This window comes from Papaver somniferum, chromosome 3 (assembly GCF_003573695.1).
Source record: "Papaver somniferum cultivar HN1 chromosome 3, ASM357369v1, whole genome shotgun sequence".
NCBI lineage: Eukaryota > Viridiplantae > Streptophyta > Magnoliopsida > Ranunculales > Papaveraceae > Papaver > Papaver somniferum.
Window position 1 is genome coordinate 105,775,893 of NC_039360.1, and position 16,849 is coordinate 105,792,741.

The following is a 16,849-nucleotide window of genomic DNA, read 5'->3' on the forward strand; positions in this document are numbered from 1 at the left end:
AAAGTTTATTGAGAAAACCAAAATGTTGTAACTTTAATGCAATTTATGGTTTAGAACATATGGAATCAAAGAAAACTCAACAAAAAACTTACTTAGAACAAAAAGCTTAATTAGAACATTGTTTGTCTGGTGGTAAAGTTCAACTTGAGGTCTGAAAAGAGGAAGAGGTTAAGGTTAAGAGAGTTTAACATAGATCTCGATATCCTCTTAAGAATTACTCAAAGCTATAGCATTTGGATTTGGTTATATTGCTAGAGAAATCAGTACTTACTGGCTTCAATTTTGCTCAGGTACATTCATTATGTAAAAGGGCACTTCATACCTGTTTTAACAAAGGAAGCTGAAATTATTATCTCAAGTCATTATCAACTCCAGCGAAGAACAACAACATAGAATGCGGGTTTGTTGGTTCGCGAAAGCTTTTCCAAATGAATCTGTAGCAAAATATTTGTTGTGTTATACTCATGGTCATTATAAAGATGACTTTTGGTTGAGGTCAATAGTGACTTTTTCACTATGTGTTGTGGGGAGTTATCAGGTGAACTATCACCTTCACCTAGTGAACTATCAGGTGAAACTTCAACAATAATTTATATTTCGAATGAGCATCTCCACAAACAAAAAGGGTATAACTATCCTTAAATCTAGTCTTGATATTACTAAAATCCACAAAAACTTCAGATCTGATTCTGATAAAAAAAATTTTTGTTAACAACACTTACCAGCCACCACCAAATTTCACCATTGTCACCACCAAATCAACATAGTTAACCTTTATCACTTACACAATCGCCATCAAGTCTAACAAGAAAAACCAAAACTTACTTTATCAGCAACTCAATTAATCATCATGAACAACCCCATTAGTCAATTTCAAACATAAAAAGATGAGTAGAGAAAGTAAGACGTAGGGTTATGTTGAGATAAAACCTTGAAAATCACCAAGTAAATAAAACCCAAATCGTTGACTTTACCTTCAAAAGAAACCCTCAGCTATGCAAAAGAAACCCTCAGCTATTAGCAATTTCAGACAATAAGAAAGCAAGAACAAAACTTAGAAACCGATTATGTTTAACCACAAAGCTTTATTCCAGTTTTGACAGCGGTACGGAAAATGGGGCATACTTGAAGGTCTTGTCCATACTTGCTGGTGTGTTTTTTCAATGACGTTGTAGTAAGATGATTCGTTCACTCATATTGTTGAGAATTTGTTTTAAGACTTAATAAAGAAAATAAGGAAAAATATATACACACAATTTGTCACAAGATGAAGAGACGCTGAGACGCGGGATTCCACTACTTTTCATATTGTTATGGTTCAGTCATTAACTCTAGACAATATAGCTCAAACAAAAGAAGTTGTGACTCTTGTTTTTTGCCAAAAATAGATTTCGTAAAATATTGTTTGTAAGTTAAAAGCATGACGCATCTAAAGCATTTAGAACTAAGCATGCGGCATCTAACAAAATAGCAAATAATTAATAGAAATCATAAAGCAATTAAATCAATGCAAATAGTCAATAAAAGAATTAATTCATTTACCACAATCATGAAAAGTTGCTTCCTCCGTCGTCCCAGTGATGGGGTTTAGCTCCACATGGTGAAAACACACTCAGAATAATTTTTCATTGCTCAAAAGTGCTTACAAGAGGTGAAAATATTATAAAACAGAAAAACTCTCTGCACCTTTCTATTATACGCTCTGTTTCTTCCCCTAACTCTCCGTTCCATTTTGTGCGTCCCCCATCACCTATTTATACCCAACAGATGGATATCTCTCGAGTTAATAGTCACATCTTCTGACGATTAATAAAGTATCTCCCAAGTATTTTCTCTTTATCTTCACACGTAGAAGAGCTGTCAAAATCTTTCAGAACTTCCCTAACTGATAGATACGAATCCTAGGGGATTTTATATTCCCATATACTGCATTAACTTACAGATAACAACAAATCTTCGAGATATTATTCTTTCCCTGTTGACTCAAATATACACGAAAATCTTCTATTTTGTCGATCAAAAACCAGTCAGCAATCCTACTTCGGTGTGTCAAATCATTCCCAATCAATATTGTTGAAAATCCCCGACAAAAATCTCCACAAGATTTCGATAGTATTTCCACCTCCTCTGTTCTATAAAAGGAAAGAAATTTTCTCTTGTTTTACTCTTCCAAACCGTATACCAATCCTGTTTTACCGAAACAGGATACATCAAGTCCAAATCCTTTGAGAATCTCCAACAGAACTCGTTAAAATCTTCCCCAGAAATATCGTTGCTGCTGTATATTTCTTTCCGCTAAAGTTTCATTTTTAAACCATGAAGAAGAAGTGCCCCCTATCCAAAATATGGGCGCCTTTAACAGCTGGGGCGTCTGGGGGTGCCCTAATCCAAAGTGAGGGTGCATTTTAACACTTTTCTGGTGTGCCTTTAGTAATTTTCTCCTGGGGTCCAAATAGCACTTTTCGAGCACTTTTTCCACACAAATGTATTTCTCCAAAAACACCTATCCAAACACAAAAGCACCATAATTAGTACAATATCGAGCACTAACATAGAGAAAATTGAGGACAATTTAGACACAAAAATGTGTCTATCAAATACCCCCAAACTTATTAGTTGCTAGTCCTCGAGCAAATTTATTTTAGTGCAGCAAGCCGTTAAACCGCTAGGTGGCCCTAGCGGCGGAGTGTTGTCTCCGGGGGGTTTACCAGAGGTGTACCCACAAAACCTTTACTCGGGACCCTAGCTATCTACGCAGAACCTTGGAAGGCACTAAAGAATCTCCTTGGTTGGCATACTTATTGACTACAGGAGGAAGTACCCTGATGCGAAATTCCAATTGATGTACACAAGTTTGCACTCAAGCATACTAAAATTCATATAAAGTTACAGAGCTCTACTCAGATAGTTTCTGGACATCATAAACCGGAGTCAACCAATCACATGGATAGATTAAGAAGATGGATGTAGAGAAAAACGTAGATGATGTTGACTAAGGTGAACCTATCCTAATGGACTGAGATACTGGTCTGGACTAATATCAACACATTGGCAAATACAAGGGAACCAGTGGTCGATAATCCTAACTCCAGGTCAACTCACTGGCAAATACAAGGGTACTAGTGGTCGACTTTATTGTATTTATTCTGGTTGGTCTGGTGGTCTGGTCTCAATTTTTTTTTTTTTGTATCTCAGTCAATCTGTTTCACCCTAGTAATGGTAAAAAGAAAAAAAGAAGTGATCAGGATTCTTTCGATGTTTCCATCACGAGGATATGGCGAAACTACCATGTTTTCTTTTCTAACACCTGAGCTCTGTGCTTTTATGAATAGACTCTTCTAGATGTTTCCATCTAATCAGATTGGTTCCTCAACTCCTACAACCAAAATGTTCCCATCCACTTAGATTGGTTAGTGCAATCCTTAATAAGCATAAATTTTTAGGCTCTGGAGTTTATTTATTGCAACTAAAAAGTTTCTCCCATACCCCCAAACTTAAATCTAACATTGTCCTCAATGTTCTAAAGATAAAATTAAAAGCATATGAACAAGGAGAAACTGTTACCATTTGAAGCAAAAGAGTGAAGGAAAGATATTACCGTGTTGCATGAGATTGGGTTACCTCCCAAGAAGTGCTAAGTTTAAAGTCTTCATCCAGACTAACAAAGGATTAGTCACCACGAAGAATCATATAGCAGCAGCCAGAATAATTGCGGGTCATCTGAATCAAAAACTATTACCCAAAAGAAGAGAAAATCGTAACATACCATGAAGATACCGAACATACCCTTATTTAACTTTAAGACAACAATATCTAGTTTTGGTTCAGGTTTAGGCTCTATAAAAGGGTATAGATAAAAGGTTTTCATTGGATGGACTTCCTCAAAGGAAGGATCCTGAAGGTCAGGTTGTAGAGTCTGGAAATACTCAACTAAGAATTTAGAAGCACATAAAAGTAACCTGAATAACTGGGGATCCTCTAAGTCAATCAAATTTGACTTACACAGCTGACCATAATGAACGTGGTGGTCTTCCTTAAACAAATGTGTCGACCGTAATCTCTTAAAGTAATTAGGTTTAGTCTCAAAACTCAATAACCGACACATCTGAAATTCAAACGTTCCCACAATTGGAATAAAAGTTTTTGGTGGGAAAATAAAATCAATCTGGGTATCATAGCCTGGGTAAACCATATGATGGGTTTCTAACAACTGAACTTCTTCCTGGACATTATTAGGTTCGGGAGAGCTAGTATGAAGGTAATCTGACACAATGGATGAGGCACATATATCAAGTCCCAAGTGAGGGATCTATGTAAGAGCTAAAGGTAAGGCACAAGGAGAATGATAATCACCCCCAAACTTAGAGTTTTGGGTGTCTCTAGATAGACTAGCTACAATTTCCCTAATTTCTAGATCATTGGAATCCTGAAAATGGTCAATTGCTTCGTGTAGATTATACTCGGGTGATGCATCCTCACTCATATTTAAAATCTCTACGAGTTCATCTTCTTCGTCTAAGACTAATGTTTCTAAATTTCTAGACTCTAAAACAATATTCTCAGAATAAACTCGTTCCTCAAAACTATCATCGGCTTCGTAGACAAGAAATACTACATCATCTAAAACGGGGGTATCTCTAGTGAAATCCTCGTCCTTTTGAATAGGTGAATAATTATAAAAATTATTTGGATTTGAACTAGAAATAATATTATCATCGTAAAGCTTAATTGGAGTAACAAATTCTTGATCACTATGCCTACATATTTCATGTTCTTCATCGATACTATTCTCATCATAATCATCACTATAATAACATGAAAATGATCGAACCTCATCAAAAAAAGTAGTGTTACCAATTCTAACCTCGTCATCTTGATTATGAAAATAACTATCCTCATTTTTAAGGGTATTATTGGAAACACTATATTGGAAAGTAAGATTATTTCGAGCAAGTCTTTCGTTCGTCTCAGCCATCAGCTTGAGGGATTCCTCTATAGAAAGTTCTCTTTCGTCAAAAACTAAGTTATTCATTTCTGCTAACTTACGTGTCGACTCAGCTAATTTACGTGTTGACTCTAGTAAAGAGGAATTATCAGAAGGATCATAAAAAGGACTACTTTTCAATAGTTTCATTGCATCCTCCAAACACGAGGAACTAGTGCTATAGTCTTCTTGCTCGTATGACCGGTGCACATGTGGATAGTAATTGGGCTCACCATGGTATAACCCATAACCTTCAAAAGTTTCGCGTTCCCAATCACTATTCACACTATGGTCATAAAAAGGATAATGTCCAAGCTGCTCAGTCGAATACTCATTGTATTGGCTATTATAATACCAGTTCGACATCCTAACTGCAAGGGAATTCTAAACAAACACAAAGAAGGCTGACTCGACCACAACAAGCCTATTTTATCCAGCAAACAAAAAGCATGATGGTTCCACTTAGATTGTTTCTAGACCAGCTTATATTCTTTCGAAAAGGAATTCGTTACAATCTGAGCAAACCCCTCTGGAATCAATCCGAGTCAAAGTAAGCTGAATAGAGGCGAGGGAAGCTGCGTGGAGCTTTGATACCCAAGGCCTCACCGCATTACAAGGCGGCGCAGTCACGCATTCAACTCACAGAAACCATCATGAACTTCGAAGTATGCTTAAAAGAGTAACCAATATTTCTCGAATGACTTTCCTACTAAGCTCGTTACCCTATAGGTCTCGTTCTATTCCAAATTTTAAAGCTTAGGTTCGCGTTTGGTTTCGTTTTCCTAAGGCGGGCAAGAAGAGAACGGTGATGAAATCCGAACCCTTATCTTGTATGGCCAGGCCTTTCCCTTTACTAGGAAATTAAAAAAGCCGTATTCGATTTCTCAACATATATGCATACAAAATCATCCAGTAAACCCGCTGACAGGAGATTCACGGGTATTTAGAATTCTTACCTCCCGTTCCAGACGGGGGATGAACCGTTGAAGTCGACTCGGGCCACGACTCATATGTCATGTACGAACCCGAGGGGCCGAGGCGATATCGTAATCGCCGTCCTTCTCTGTGCAGTTTATTTAAAACTACCCTTCCGTAGGGTTTTAAAAAAATAATTTCCAAATGTCCGAAATATAAAAATGTCCAAAAATTAAAAAGTCCAAAAATAAAAATAATTATTACAAAAACAAAACCCTATATACAGTTTCTAAAAATAAAATAAAAATAAATTAACTATATACAAAATCTTCTTCTTTACTTCTTTTGGATCCCTTCTTTGTTTCCTTCTTTAGCTTCGCTTCTCTTTTCAACACTTTTTTTTTCTTTAGCTTAGCTCCAAACCTGAAAGAAAATAAGAAATACCAAAACGCATAAAAAAGAACAAAAATAATAAAAAGAAAACCTAAAAACAAATTTATAAACAAATCCCCTGCAGTGGCGCCAAAAATTGGTGGTTATTTTCAATGATGTTGTAGTAAGATGATTCGTTCACTCAGATTTGTTGAGAATTTGTTTTAAGACTTAATAAAGAAAATAAGGAAAAATATATAAACACAATTTGTCACAAGATGATGAGACGCTGAGACGCGGGATTCCACTACTTTTCATATTGTTATGGTTCAGTAATTAACTCTAGACAATATAGCTCAAACAAAAGAAGTTGTGACTCTAGTTCTTTGCCAAAAATAGATTTCGTAATTTGTAAGTTAAAAGCATGACGCATCTAAAGCATTTAGAACTAAGCATGCGGCATCTAACAAAATAACAAATAATTAATAGAAATCATAAAGCAATTAAATCAATGCAAATAGTCAATAAAAGAATTAATTCATTTACCACAATCATGAAAAGTTGCTTCCTCCGTCGTCCCAGTGATGGGGTTTAGCTCCACATGGTGAAAACACACTCAGAATAATTTTTCATTGCTCAAAAGTGCTAACAAGAGGTGAAAATATTATAAAACAGAAAAACTCTTTGCACCTTTCTATTATACGCTCTGTTTCTTCCCCCAACTCTCCATTCCCTTTTGTGCGTCCCCCATCACCTATTTATACCCAACAGATGGATATCTCTCGAGTTAATACTCACATCTTCTGACGATTAATAAAGTATCTCCCAAGTATTTTCTCTTTATTTTCACACGTAGAAGAGCTGTCAAAATCTTTCAGAACTTCCCTAACTGATAGATACGAATCCCAGGGGATTTTATATTCCCATATACTGCATTAACTTGCAGATAACAGCAAATCTTCGAGATATTATTCTTTCCCTGTTGACTAAAATATACACGAAAATCTTCTATTTTGTTGATCAAAAACCAGTCAGCAATCCTACTTCGGTGTGTCAAATCATTCCCAATCAATACTGTTGAAAATCTCCGACAAAAATCTCCACAAGATTTCGATAGTATTTCCACCTCCTCTGTTCTATAAAAGGAAAGAAATTTTCCCTTGTTTTACTCTTCAAAACCATATACCAATCCTGTTTTACCGAAACAGGATACATCAAGTCCAAATCCTTTGAGAATCTCCAACAGAACTCGTTAAAATCTTCCCCAGATATATCGCTGCTGTTGTATATTTCTTTCCGCCAAAATTTCATTTTTAAACCGTGAAGAAGAAGTGCCCCTATCCAAAATATGGGCGCCTTTAACAGCTGGGGCGTCTGGGGGTGCCCTAATCCAAAGTGAGGGTGCCTTTTAACACTTTTCTGGGGTGCCTTTAGTAATTTTCTCCGGGGGTCCAAATAGCACTTTTCGAGCACTTTTTCCACACAAATGTATTTCTCCAAAAACACCTATCCAAACACAAAAGCACCATAATTAGTACAATATCGAGCACTAACATAGAGAAAATTGAGGACAATTTAGACACAAAAATGTATCTATCACTTGCAGCATGTCTGCAAAATTGAGAGCAAACAACCACTATCAATATTAGGTATATGACTTCACTGATGAATCAAGAAAAAATAAAATGATGAGGAAGACAGTGAAGCATTGAAGGTCAAAAATTAAAACCTGATGTCCACAGCCAAAAGCCATATCTTTTGGGTTGGTGAGGAAAATAGGACAGGCCTGCAGCGGATTAACCAAAAAAATTAGCCGCTAAAAAAGGTGGTGGAACCTTTTCATTTCATTTAAAATACCATTGAATCATTTCTTCAACTAAAAGTGCAAACATCTTCACACCAGAGCTATGCCAACAGATGGTTTAGGTCCAGAATAGGGTGGTGAACTTTGCTTGAAACTTCTAGGAGGACTGGGACTGGGTTTAGTACTAGACGAATTTGCTGCTGCACTGTAAAGAGGTGGAGAAAGAGAAACCCTTTCTACTGCTTTGCCGTTTTTAGAACTGCTTGAATAAAACATAAAGGAACGGGTGCGAGTTATATTTTGTTCCAACTCCCACAGCCAAAATACTCGCAATGCACTAAAGAAAACCACAGAAAAAATACTTGCAAGGGCCTAAGAAAAAAACGTAGAAACACAAACAAAGGTGACAACCATGATTACCCCAATAAATTGAGATCTAATGTCGCTTTGTACTGAGAAGGGATTTCCATCAAGGCTAAAAGAGCAAACTCTGTCTTCTTCTTTTTTTCTCTGGAAAACTTTTTGGCATAATTTCTGTGAAGTTCACAAACTGGACAGGAAAACACAGGCACAATTAAGCCTTCACAGTAAAGCGTGACTGCTAAGCATACAGATTTGTCCAAGCAAATGGTCCATACCTGGAAATTAACGAGAGCACTAGCACGGATGTTATCATGAAACTCTTTCATCATCTCCCATGGCCCATCTCCAACTCCAACTAAAACAATTGACAATGGGTATTAGTTGCAAAGAACATGTCTTTAAGAACACGGCTTGACCAAGAATGCATACTTCACAGACAATTGCAATATTTAAAGGAGCCAACCTTGCTTTAACAATTGCATCTATAGTCCATTTCTCTTGTGGGATTAGACGGCCGCGTTCAGTATCAACACTCATTACAACCTACAATTACCATGGAAAATGAAATAATCCCACGACACTGTCAAATTTGAGACTGTACATATAACGTAGATATCACTAGGAGCATTCATCTACACCAGCACATATAACCTGTAGCCATCTATGGAAAATGAAATAAAATTGTCAACTTTGGTATGTATACACGGAATACCCCCCACTGAATAAACCAAAAAATAGTTGTAAAATCGTCAAACACAAATAAACTCTTGACAAAAATCTAAATTACCTGCTCATTAGAAATTATCAACAATGTGTGGTACTGGCCATCACTTTGATGGACAACTGTAGTATCCATCTCAATGATTGGTGCAAATGATGTTGGCCCTGCCAGTCACAGATGTGGTGCTATCTCTCTATATCGTGTTAATGCTTTCTCAAATCCAGTACAGGGTCTTTTATGTGGATAGAAGCTAAAAATATCTTGATCATGTGTTGATGCTATAAAATTAAATGGAAAAAAATATATCAAAACTTAATAGCCTAACAACAAAGACTAATTGCAACATAACCATAACAAGCTAAACTGTGCACATACCATCTCCAAAACCAAAGCAGGGAATGCGATTATCCCCATTGAAAGCCGATAAAGTTCTCCCTATAATAGATATTGCCTGTTGATAAGGGTTTTGGAAGTTTCCATTGTGATGTAAACTGTCTTCCTGTTGAATGAGCTTGCACCTAAATAATAGCCAAAAGTATAGTTTAGTTTGTTGAATTACATGGCATGACACAACTAAGTTCCAAACCCCATATTAAGAACAAACCTGATTCATTGCTCTTTGTGAAATCAATGTCGACAATAAAATTAGACGACTCAAGTCCATCTTGAGCAAGAACATCAGTAACCTATGAAAAAGTGGGGTACAACAACCACACCCAATATTTCGCTTAGCAATCTGTATGTACAAACTCCAATATACTTTCTATAGAATCAACTAGACAGTCAGACTCAATCTAGATAAAAAGTATATCAAAGAGTTTATATCTCAATCTCTCGATTTGATATATACTCAAGCAAATAGAAATCTGTGAGTCTTTATCAAATACTAGAGAGATAACTTGGATGGTACCAAAGACCAATATCCAAGTGTCAATCAATTTAAATCAACAACCAAAAGGTCGGATATTCTAATTGATTAAACAACGCACAACCTGTGATATTTCAATTATATAACAAAATATAATGCGGAAAAGAAATAACACAGACACCAGAATTTTGTTAACGAGGAAACCGCAAATGCATAAAAACCCCGGGACCTAGTCCAGATTGAACATACATTGTATTAAGCCGCTACAGACACTAGCCAACAACAAATTAACTTCTGGACTGTAGTTGAACCCCAATCAATCTCACACTGATCCAAGGTACAGTTATGCTCCTACGTCTCTGATACCAGCAAGATATTACGTACTTGATTCCCTTAGCTGATCTCACCCACAACTAAGAGTTGCTACGACCCAAAGTCGAAGGCTTTAATAAACAAATCTGTATCACACAGAAATTCTACGGTAATAGATAAATCCGTCTCCGACGAATATACCTACAAGTTTTGTTCCGTCTTTTGATAAATCAAGGTGAACATGAACCAATTGATAAACCGGACTTATATTCCCGAAGAACAGCCTAGTATTATCAATCACCTCACAATAATCTTAATCGACGCAGCGAAAAAAGATATTGCGGAATCACAAACGATGAGACGAAGTGTTTGTGATTTCTTTTATATCTTGCCTATCGGAGATATCAATCTCAAGCCAATTATTATAATTTTACTCGCACGATAAAAACAACATATCAGATCACACAACTACAAGAAAGTAGTATCGGTCTGGCTTCACAATCCCAATGAAGTCTTTAAGTCGTTAACCTGGTTTAGAAGAAGAAACCAAAGGTTAAAGGAGAATCGACTATAGCTTAGCACAACTAGTATCACACAGAAGGTGTGGGGATTAGGTTTCCCAGTTGCTAGAGTTCTCCCTTATATAGTCTTTCAAATCAGGGTTTGCAATCAATGTTAGCTTGGCAACAAAGCATTCAATATTCACCGTTAGATGAAAACCTGATTAGATTCAAGCTAATATCTTTCAACCGTTAGATCGAAAACTAGCTTGTTACACACAAATGAAATGCACGTTTCTAGGCTTGTGTAACCGTACTCAAACTTGTACATTTGTTGGTTCAACAATAGTCAACCAAATAGTTAGCCATATGATCACTTTCATATCAACCATATTCTTCTTCACCATAACTAGTTCAAGTGACTCAAATGAACTAGTTAGAGAGTTGTTCAATTTCAAGGAAATCTTATGTAACTACACAAGACACAATTGAAGCAAAAACGATTTGATTCACTCGAATCGGTTCATGAACTATATAGCCACGGTTTGTAATTTGTGTTCCTTAGTTTATATAAGAATAAGTTCACAAACATCATTTTTAGATATAACCTACTCAAGTTCGCGGACTGGGTTCGCGGACTTAAGTTCCCGGACGGAGTTCACAAACTCCAGTAGAATTTCTCGGGTTCGAGAACTTCCGCCAGTTCGCGGACTTGGCTCACGCCACTATTCCGGTTCTCTTGATCAGCAAAGTTGGCAAACTTCGGTTCAAGGAATAAGGACTTATACATATATGTGTTTCCACAACAATGCTTATATCCTCCAATGGTTATATAATCTAAACTCTCATTTCAATCATTGAAACATTCTTAGACGACGTTGATATTCTATAATTGTTATTCACAAACTATTTTTCGTCAAAGTAAGCAATTTTCAAAGTGATTCAAACTTGTCATGACTTTCGTCACTAGGTAAAGATGAACTTGGCTAAAGTGAAAGCTTACCAACACATATTTCGAGAAATAGATAGGCGAGATAAACTTTGTTCGAAATAGCAAATGTGTATAATCTAAGTCTATATAGCAAAACGACTTTTTCTCAAGATAGGAGATAAATAGACTTTTGAGTGATAGATAAGTTCAAGTCTCCACATACCTTTTAGTCGATGAAGATCCACCGTTTCCTTGAGTAGTCCTTCGTCTTGTATGATGATTTCCATGGAGTTCTTGAGCTCAAATACACTTTCTATCCTAGTCCGAGACCTTAGCTATAGTAGACTAAAAATCAAGACTTATAGTTTTGATCACTAATATTGACAAACATGCTTGCGATAGCAACGCATGCGAGTTCGACCGAGCAATGCTCTAACAATCTCCCCCTTTGTCAATTTTAGTGACAAAACTATCAATACATATGGAATACAAATAAATAAATTAACTTTTGTAGCTCCTATTCCACATGTCTAATATTCAACATTACTCGAAATCTTCATTACTTCCAAGTACTCCAATGATCTCAAAGGTTGTAAGTTCATTATCATGGTTGTTGAAAATCCGTAGCTATAACAACGAGAAAACAAGAGTTCCCAATCATTGTTATACAGTGTCATAATATCATTACAAAACGTCAAAGTTCAATTGTATCACAACTTCGACAACAATACTATGGTGATATGTATCACTCCCCCTTAGTCAATACTCCATCTCACATGGAAACCACCCCCCCTACATAATGATCCGAAAACCATATGTATTTGTAGTGTGAACTACATATTAATTCTCCCCCTTTTTGTCAATAAAATTGGCAAAGGTACAAGAACGGGATCCTAATGATCAATACTGCGGAATACACAAGGATCCATTCTATTTTCCATCACTATTCACATAACGACAATCAATAGACATAATCCTTGCAAACAAAAGATTTTAACCTATATTCCATCAATAATTGACACAATAGGCTTAACTTTTGTATTTGTCAAAAGTCTATTCATTCTTTTATAAATACATGCATATCGACATACGAAAGACTTTACTTTTGACAATGTATGGGACAGTCATAGTTCACAGACGCAAACACACATATTATATAACAATATTGCAATATATAAACCATAAAGATTAATACTGCAAAAATCATCTTCCAAACAAATTTAGAATTTAAACCAATAAATCTAAAAACATGAAGATGAAAACGTTGGACATAGCTATGTGTAATCACAATAATGGCTATTCCAAAATATAGTTATTCTTCTAAACAATACAAGAAAAATAGAAGATTTAATAGGCAATAAGACCTTTGAAGAATTCTTTATCATCCCCGAACTCCTTGTCGTCAACAGCCATTGGGACATAAGGTTCATTAAGGTAGGATTTTATATCAATAAAACCTTCTTGGATGGTGATGTCGAACCAGGGCCTTTTGAATCTCATGAGTCTTATACACAAAAGCCTTTATTTGTTGAATCTCCTTTCGGATCTCCTTCAACACTTCAAGAACATCAGAAAACTTCTGAGAGTTTGAAGGAACGGCTCTTGGCTTCCTCACATTCCTTCTTTTTCTTTTCAAGGTAGGAGATAACGGAGATTTCTCTTTTTCCTTCATGATTGATGGATTAACAATCATATTAACATCTTTTCCATCAGAAGACATCATGCTTGAAGTATCCATATCGTATGGATTTGTGAGAGGAAATCACAAATTGAACTCAACAAGTAGTCTTGAGATAAAAAGAGGTTTTGAGGAAGGAAAAAGGAATGTAGGGTTTCGAAACCTTTAAACAGGTTCGTACACGTCCAACTCACAACCCTATAAAGAGTAGAATTGTCGATAATAACCCTCCTTTGCTGATAGACAAGGAAGAACAAAACTAAGAAAAAAAAATCCTAAAGCCTGAGAGGTACAAAATCATTGTCTCTTTTGATCAGGCACATGAGACAAGATTTCCAAAACAATACAATCAAGTTGCATTGTGGTGAACAACAATTTTTCCACCATTTTCCTCTAGAGAGGAATCCACAGACCTCTGTCTATCAAAACGACTCGACCATACTTTCTTCTCTAATGGTCTTGGTTTATCCTTGGAAACTAACTTCTTTGACGAAGATAAAATCCTACATACCTCAGCGGTCTTCCGAGCAAGTTTAAGCTTATTTGCTAATTGATTTTCTCTTCGTTGAAGTTTGTTGACGTGCCTCAATTGGTGTTTGTACTTGTAACACCTTGAAAGTTCATGACCCTTTAGAGAACAATACGAGCACATGAAACTGGGATAAAAGTCAGGCTTCTGAGATGTGCACGCAGCTAGACACATGGTGGAACCTGAAACATTACAAACAGAGTTTCCAAGAAATGGATCAATTTTTTCTTCCAGATTAGTTGGGTTCTCTTCTGAAAGAATATCGAGATTCATGTATGTATTGCTACAGTTATCAAAATCAATATTTTCACCAAAAAGTGCAACACTTGATTTCTCGTCTTCATTAGAATCATAGTTGTCAGACATTTCATCAAGAGTTGCAGCAAGACCTTTGTTCCCGGTGTATTTTCTACGATTTGGGAACTCGTTTGCAAAATGACCAAATCCCTTACACTTAAAGCACTGAGGAATATCCTCATCATTAGTTTCATCTGTTTCCTTATTTTTAGGAGGAATACGATTATGAGGTTTAACTGATGCTTTAGGCTTATCTCTGGAGAACCGTTTACTTCTCTTCAATAGAAGATCCCTAAACTGTCTTGTGATCATCGAGACCGACTTGTCAAGATCATCGTCTGATGAATCTGTCTCAGAGTGATCATCTTCAGAGATATACACTTTTTTACTCTTATCAAGTAATTTAGTGTCCTTTTGTGCTTTTAACGCAACATCCTTAGTTTTGGATGAATGTTCGTGATCAAAGATCTTAAGATTCCCAACCAGCGTATTTCTGGAGAGATTATCAAGGTTATTTCCCTCAACGATGGCATGATTCTTAGAGTCGTATCTAGATGGCAGCGATCTGAGAATTTTCATCACAATGTCCTTTTCAGGAATAGTCTTGCCCAATGCAAAAGGTGCATTAACAATTTCAGACACTCTATGATTAAACTCATCAAATGTATCTTCATCTGCCATACGAAGGTTTTCCCGATCGGAATTAAGGTTTTGAAGCCAAGCTTCCTTTTCACTGGAGTTACCTTCGAATATGGTTTCTAAGATATCCCATGCATCTTTAGACCTCGTGCAATTTGACACATGGTTCTGAAGATTTGGGGTAATGGCATGTATAATGGCATTAACACCGTCGGAATTTGGCTTTGCAGCATTTATTTCGGCAGGGGTGTATTCACCAATATCCTTGGGAACGTTTACATCTCCAACTGCCACGACTGGAGCATTATAACCATTAACAACATATAACCATGATTGAAAATCACGTGCTTGAAGAAAAGCTCGCATAGAAATTTTCCACCACAAGTAATTAGAGTCATCGAAGACTGGTGGTACGTTAATTGAGATAGCACCTCTGTCCATAGAGTCATATCGCTACAAACACAGACTTGTAAGGTCTTGAACGTGTTTGCCTGCTCTGATACCAATTGAAAAAGTGGGGGTACAACAACCACACCCAATATTTCGCTTAGCAATCTGTATGGACAAACTCCAATATACTTTCTAGAGAATCAACTAGACAGTCAGACTCAATCTACATAAAAAGTATATCAAAGAGTTTATATCTCAATCTCTCGATTTGATATATACTCAAGCAAATAGAAATTTGCGAGTCTTTATCAAATACTAGAGAGAAAACTTGGATGGCACCAAAGACCAATATCCAAGTGTCAATCAACTTAAATCAACAACCAAAAGGTCGGATATTCTAATTGATTGAACAACGCACAACCTGTGATATTTCAATTATATAACAAAATATAATGCGAAAAAGAAATAATACAGACACCAGAATTTTGTTAACGAGGGAACCGCAAATGCAGAAAAACCCCGGGACCTAGTCCAGATTCAACACACACTGTATTAAGCCGGTACAGACACTAGCCTACTCCAAATTAACTACGGTCTGGACTGTAGTTGAACCCCAATCAATCTCACACTGATCCAAGGTACAGTTATGCTCCTACGTCTCTGATACCAGCAGGATACTACGTACTTGATTCCCTTAGCTGATTTCACCCACAACTAAGAGTTGTTACGACCCAAAGTCGAAGACTTTAATAGACAAATCTGTATCACAAAGAAAAGTCTACGGTAATAGATAAATCTGTCTCCCACGAATATACCTACAAGTTTTGTTCCGTCTTTTGATAAATCAAGGTGAACAGGAACCAATTGATAAACCGGAATTATATTCCCGAAGAACATCCTAGTATTGTCAATCACCTCCCAATAATCTTAATCGACGCAGCGAAAAAAAAATTGTGGAATCACAAACGATGAAACGAAGTGTTTGTGATTTATTTTATATATTTCCTATCGGAGATATCAATCTCAAGCCAATTATTACAATTGTACTCGTACGATAGAAACAGCAGATCAGATCACACAACTACAAGAAAGTAGTATCGGTCTGGCTTCACAATCCCAATGAAGTCTTTAAGTCGTTAACCTGGTTTAGAAGAAGAAACCAAAGGTTAAAGGAGAATCGACTCTAGCTTAGCACAACTAGTATCGCATAGAAGGTGTGGGGATTAGGTTTCCCAGTTTCTAGAGTTCTCCCTTATATAATCTTTCAAATCAGGGTTTGCAATCAATGTTAGCTTAGTAACAAAGCATTCAATATACACCGTTATATGAAAACCTGATTAGATTCAAGCTAATATCTTTCAACCGTTAGATCGAAAACTAGCTTGTTACACACAAATGAAATGCACGTTTCTAGGCTTGTGTAACGGTACCCAAACTTGTACATTTGTTGGTTCAACAATAGTCAACCAAATGGTTAGCCATATGATCACTTTCGTATCAACCATATTTTTCTTCACCATAACTAGTTCAAGTGACTCAAATGAAC

General features: G+C 36.4%; 1 pseudogene; it reads right to left on the reverse strand.

The window, feature by feature from the left end:
- Positions 1 to 1,071: 1,071 nt before the first annotated feature.
- LOC113359829 overlaps positions 1,072 to 16,849 on the reverse strand; it is a 67,681-nt pseudogene continuing 51,903 nt past the window's right edge.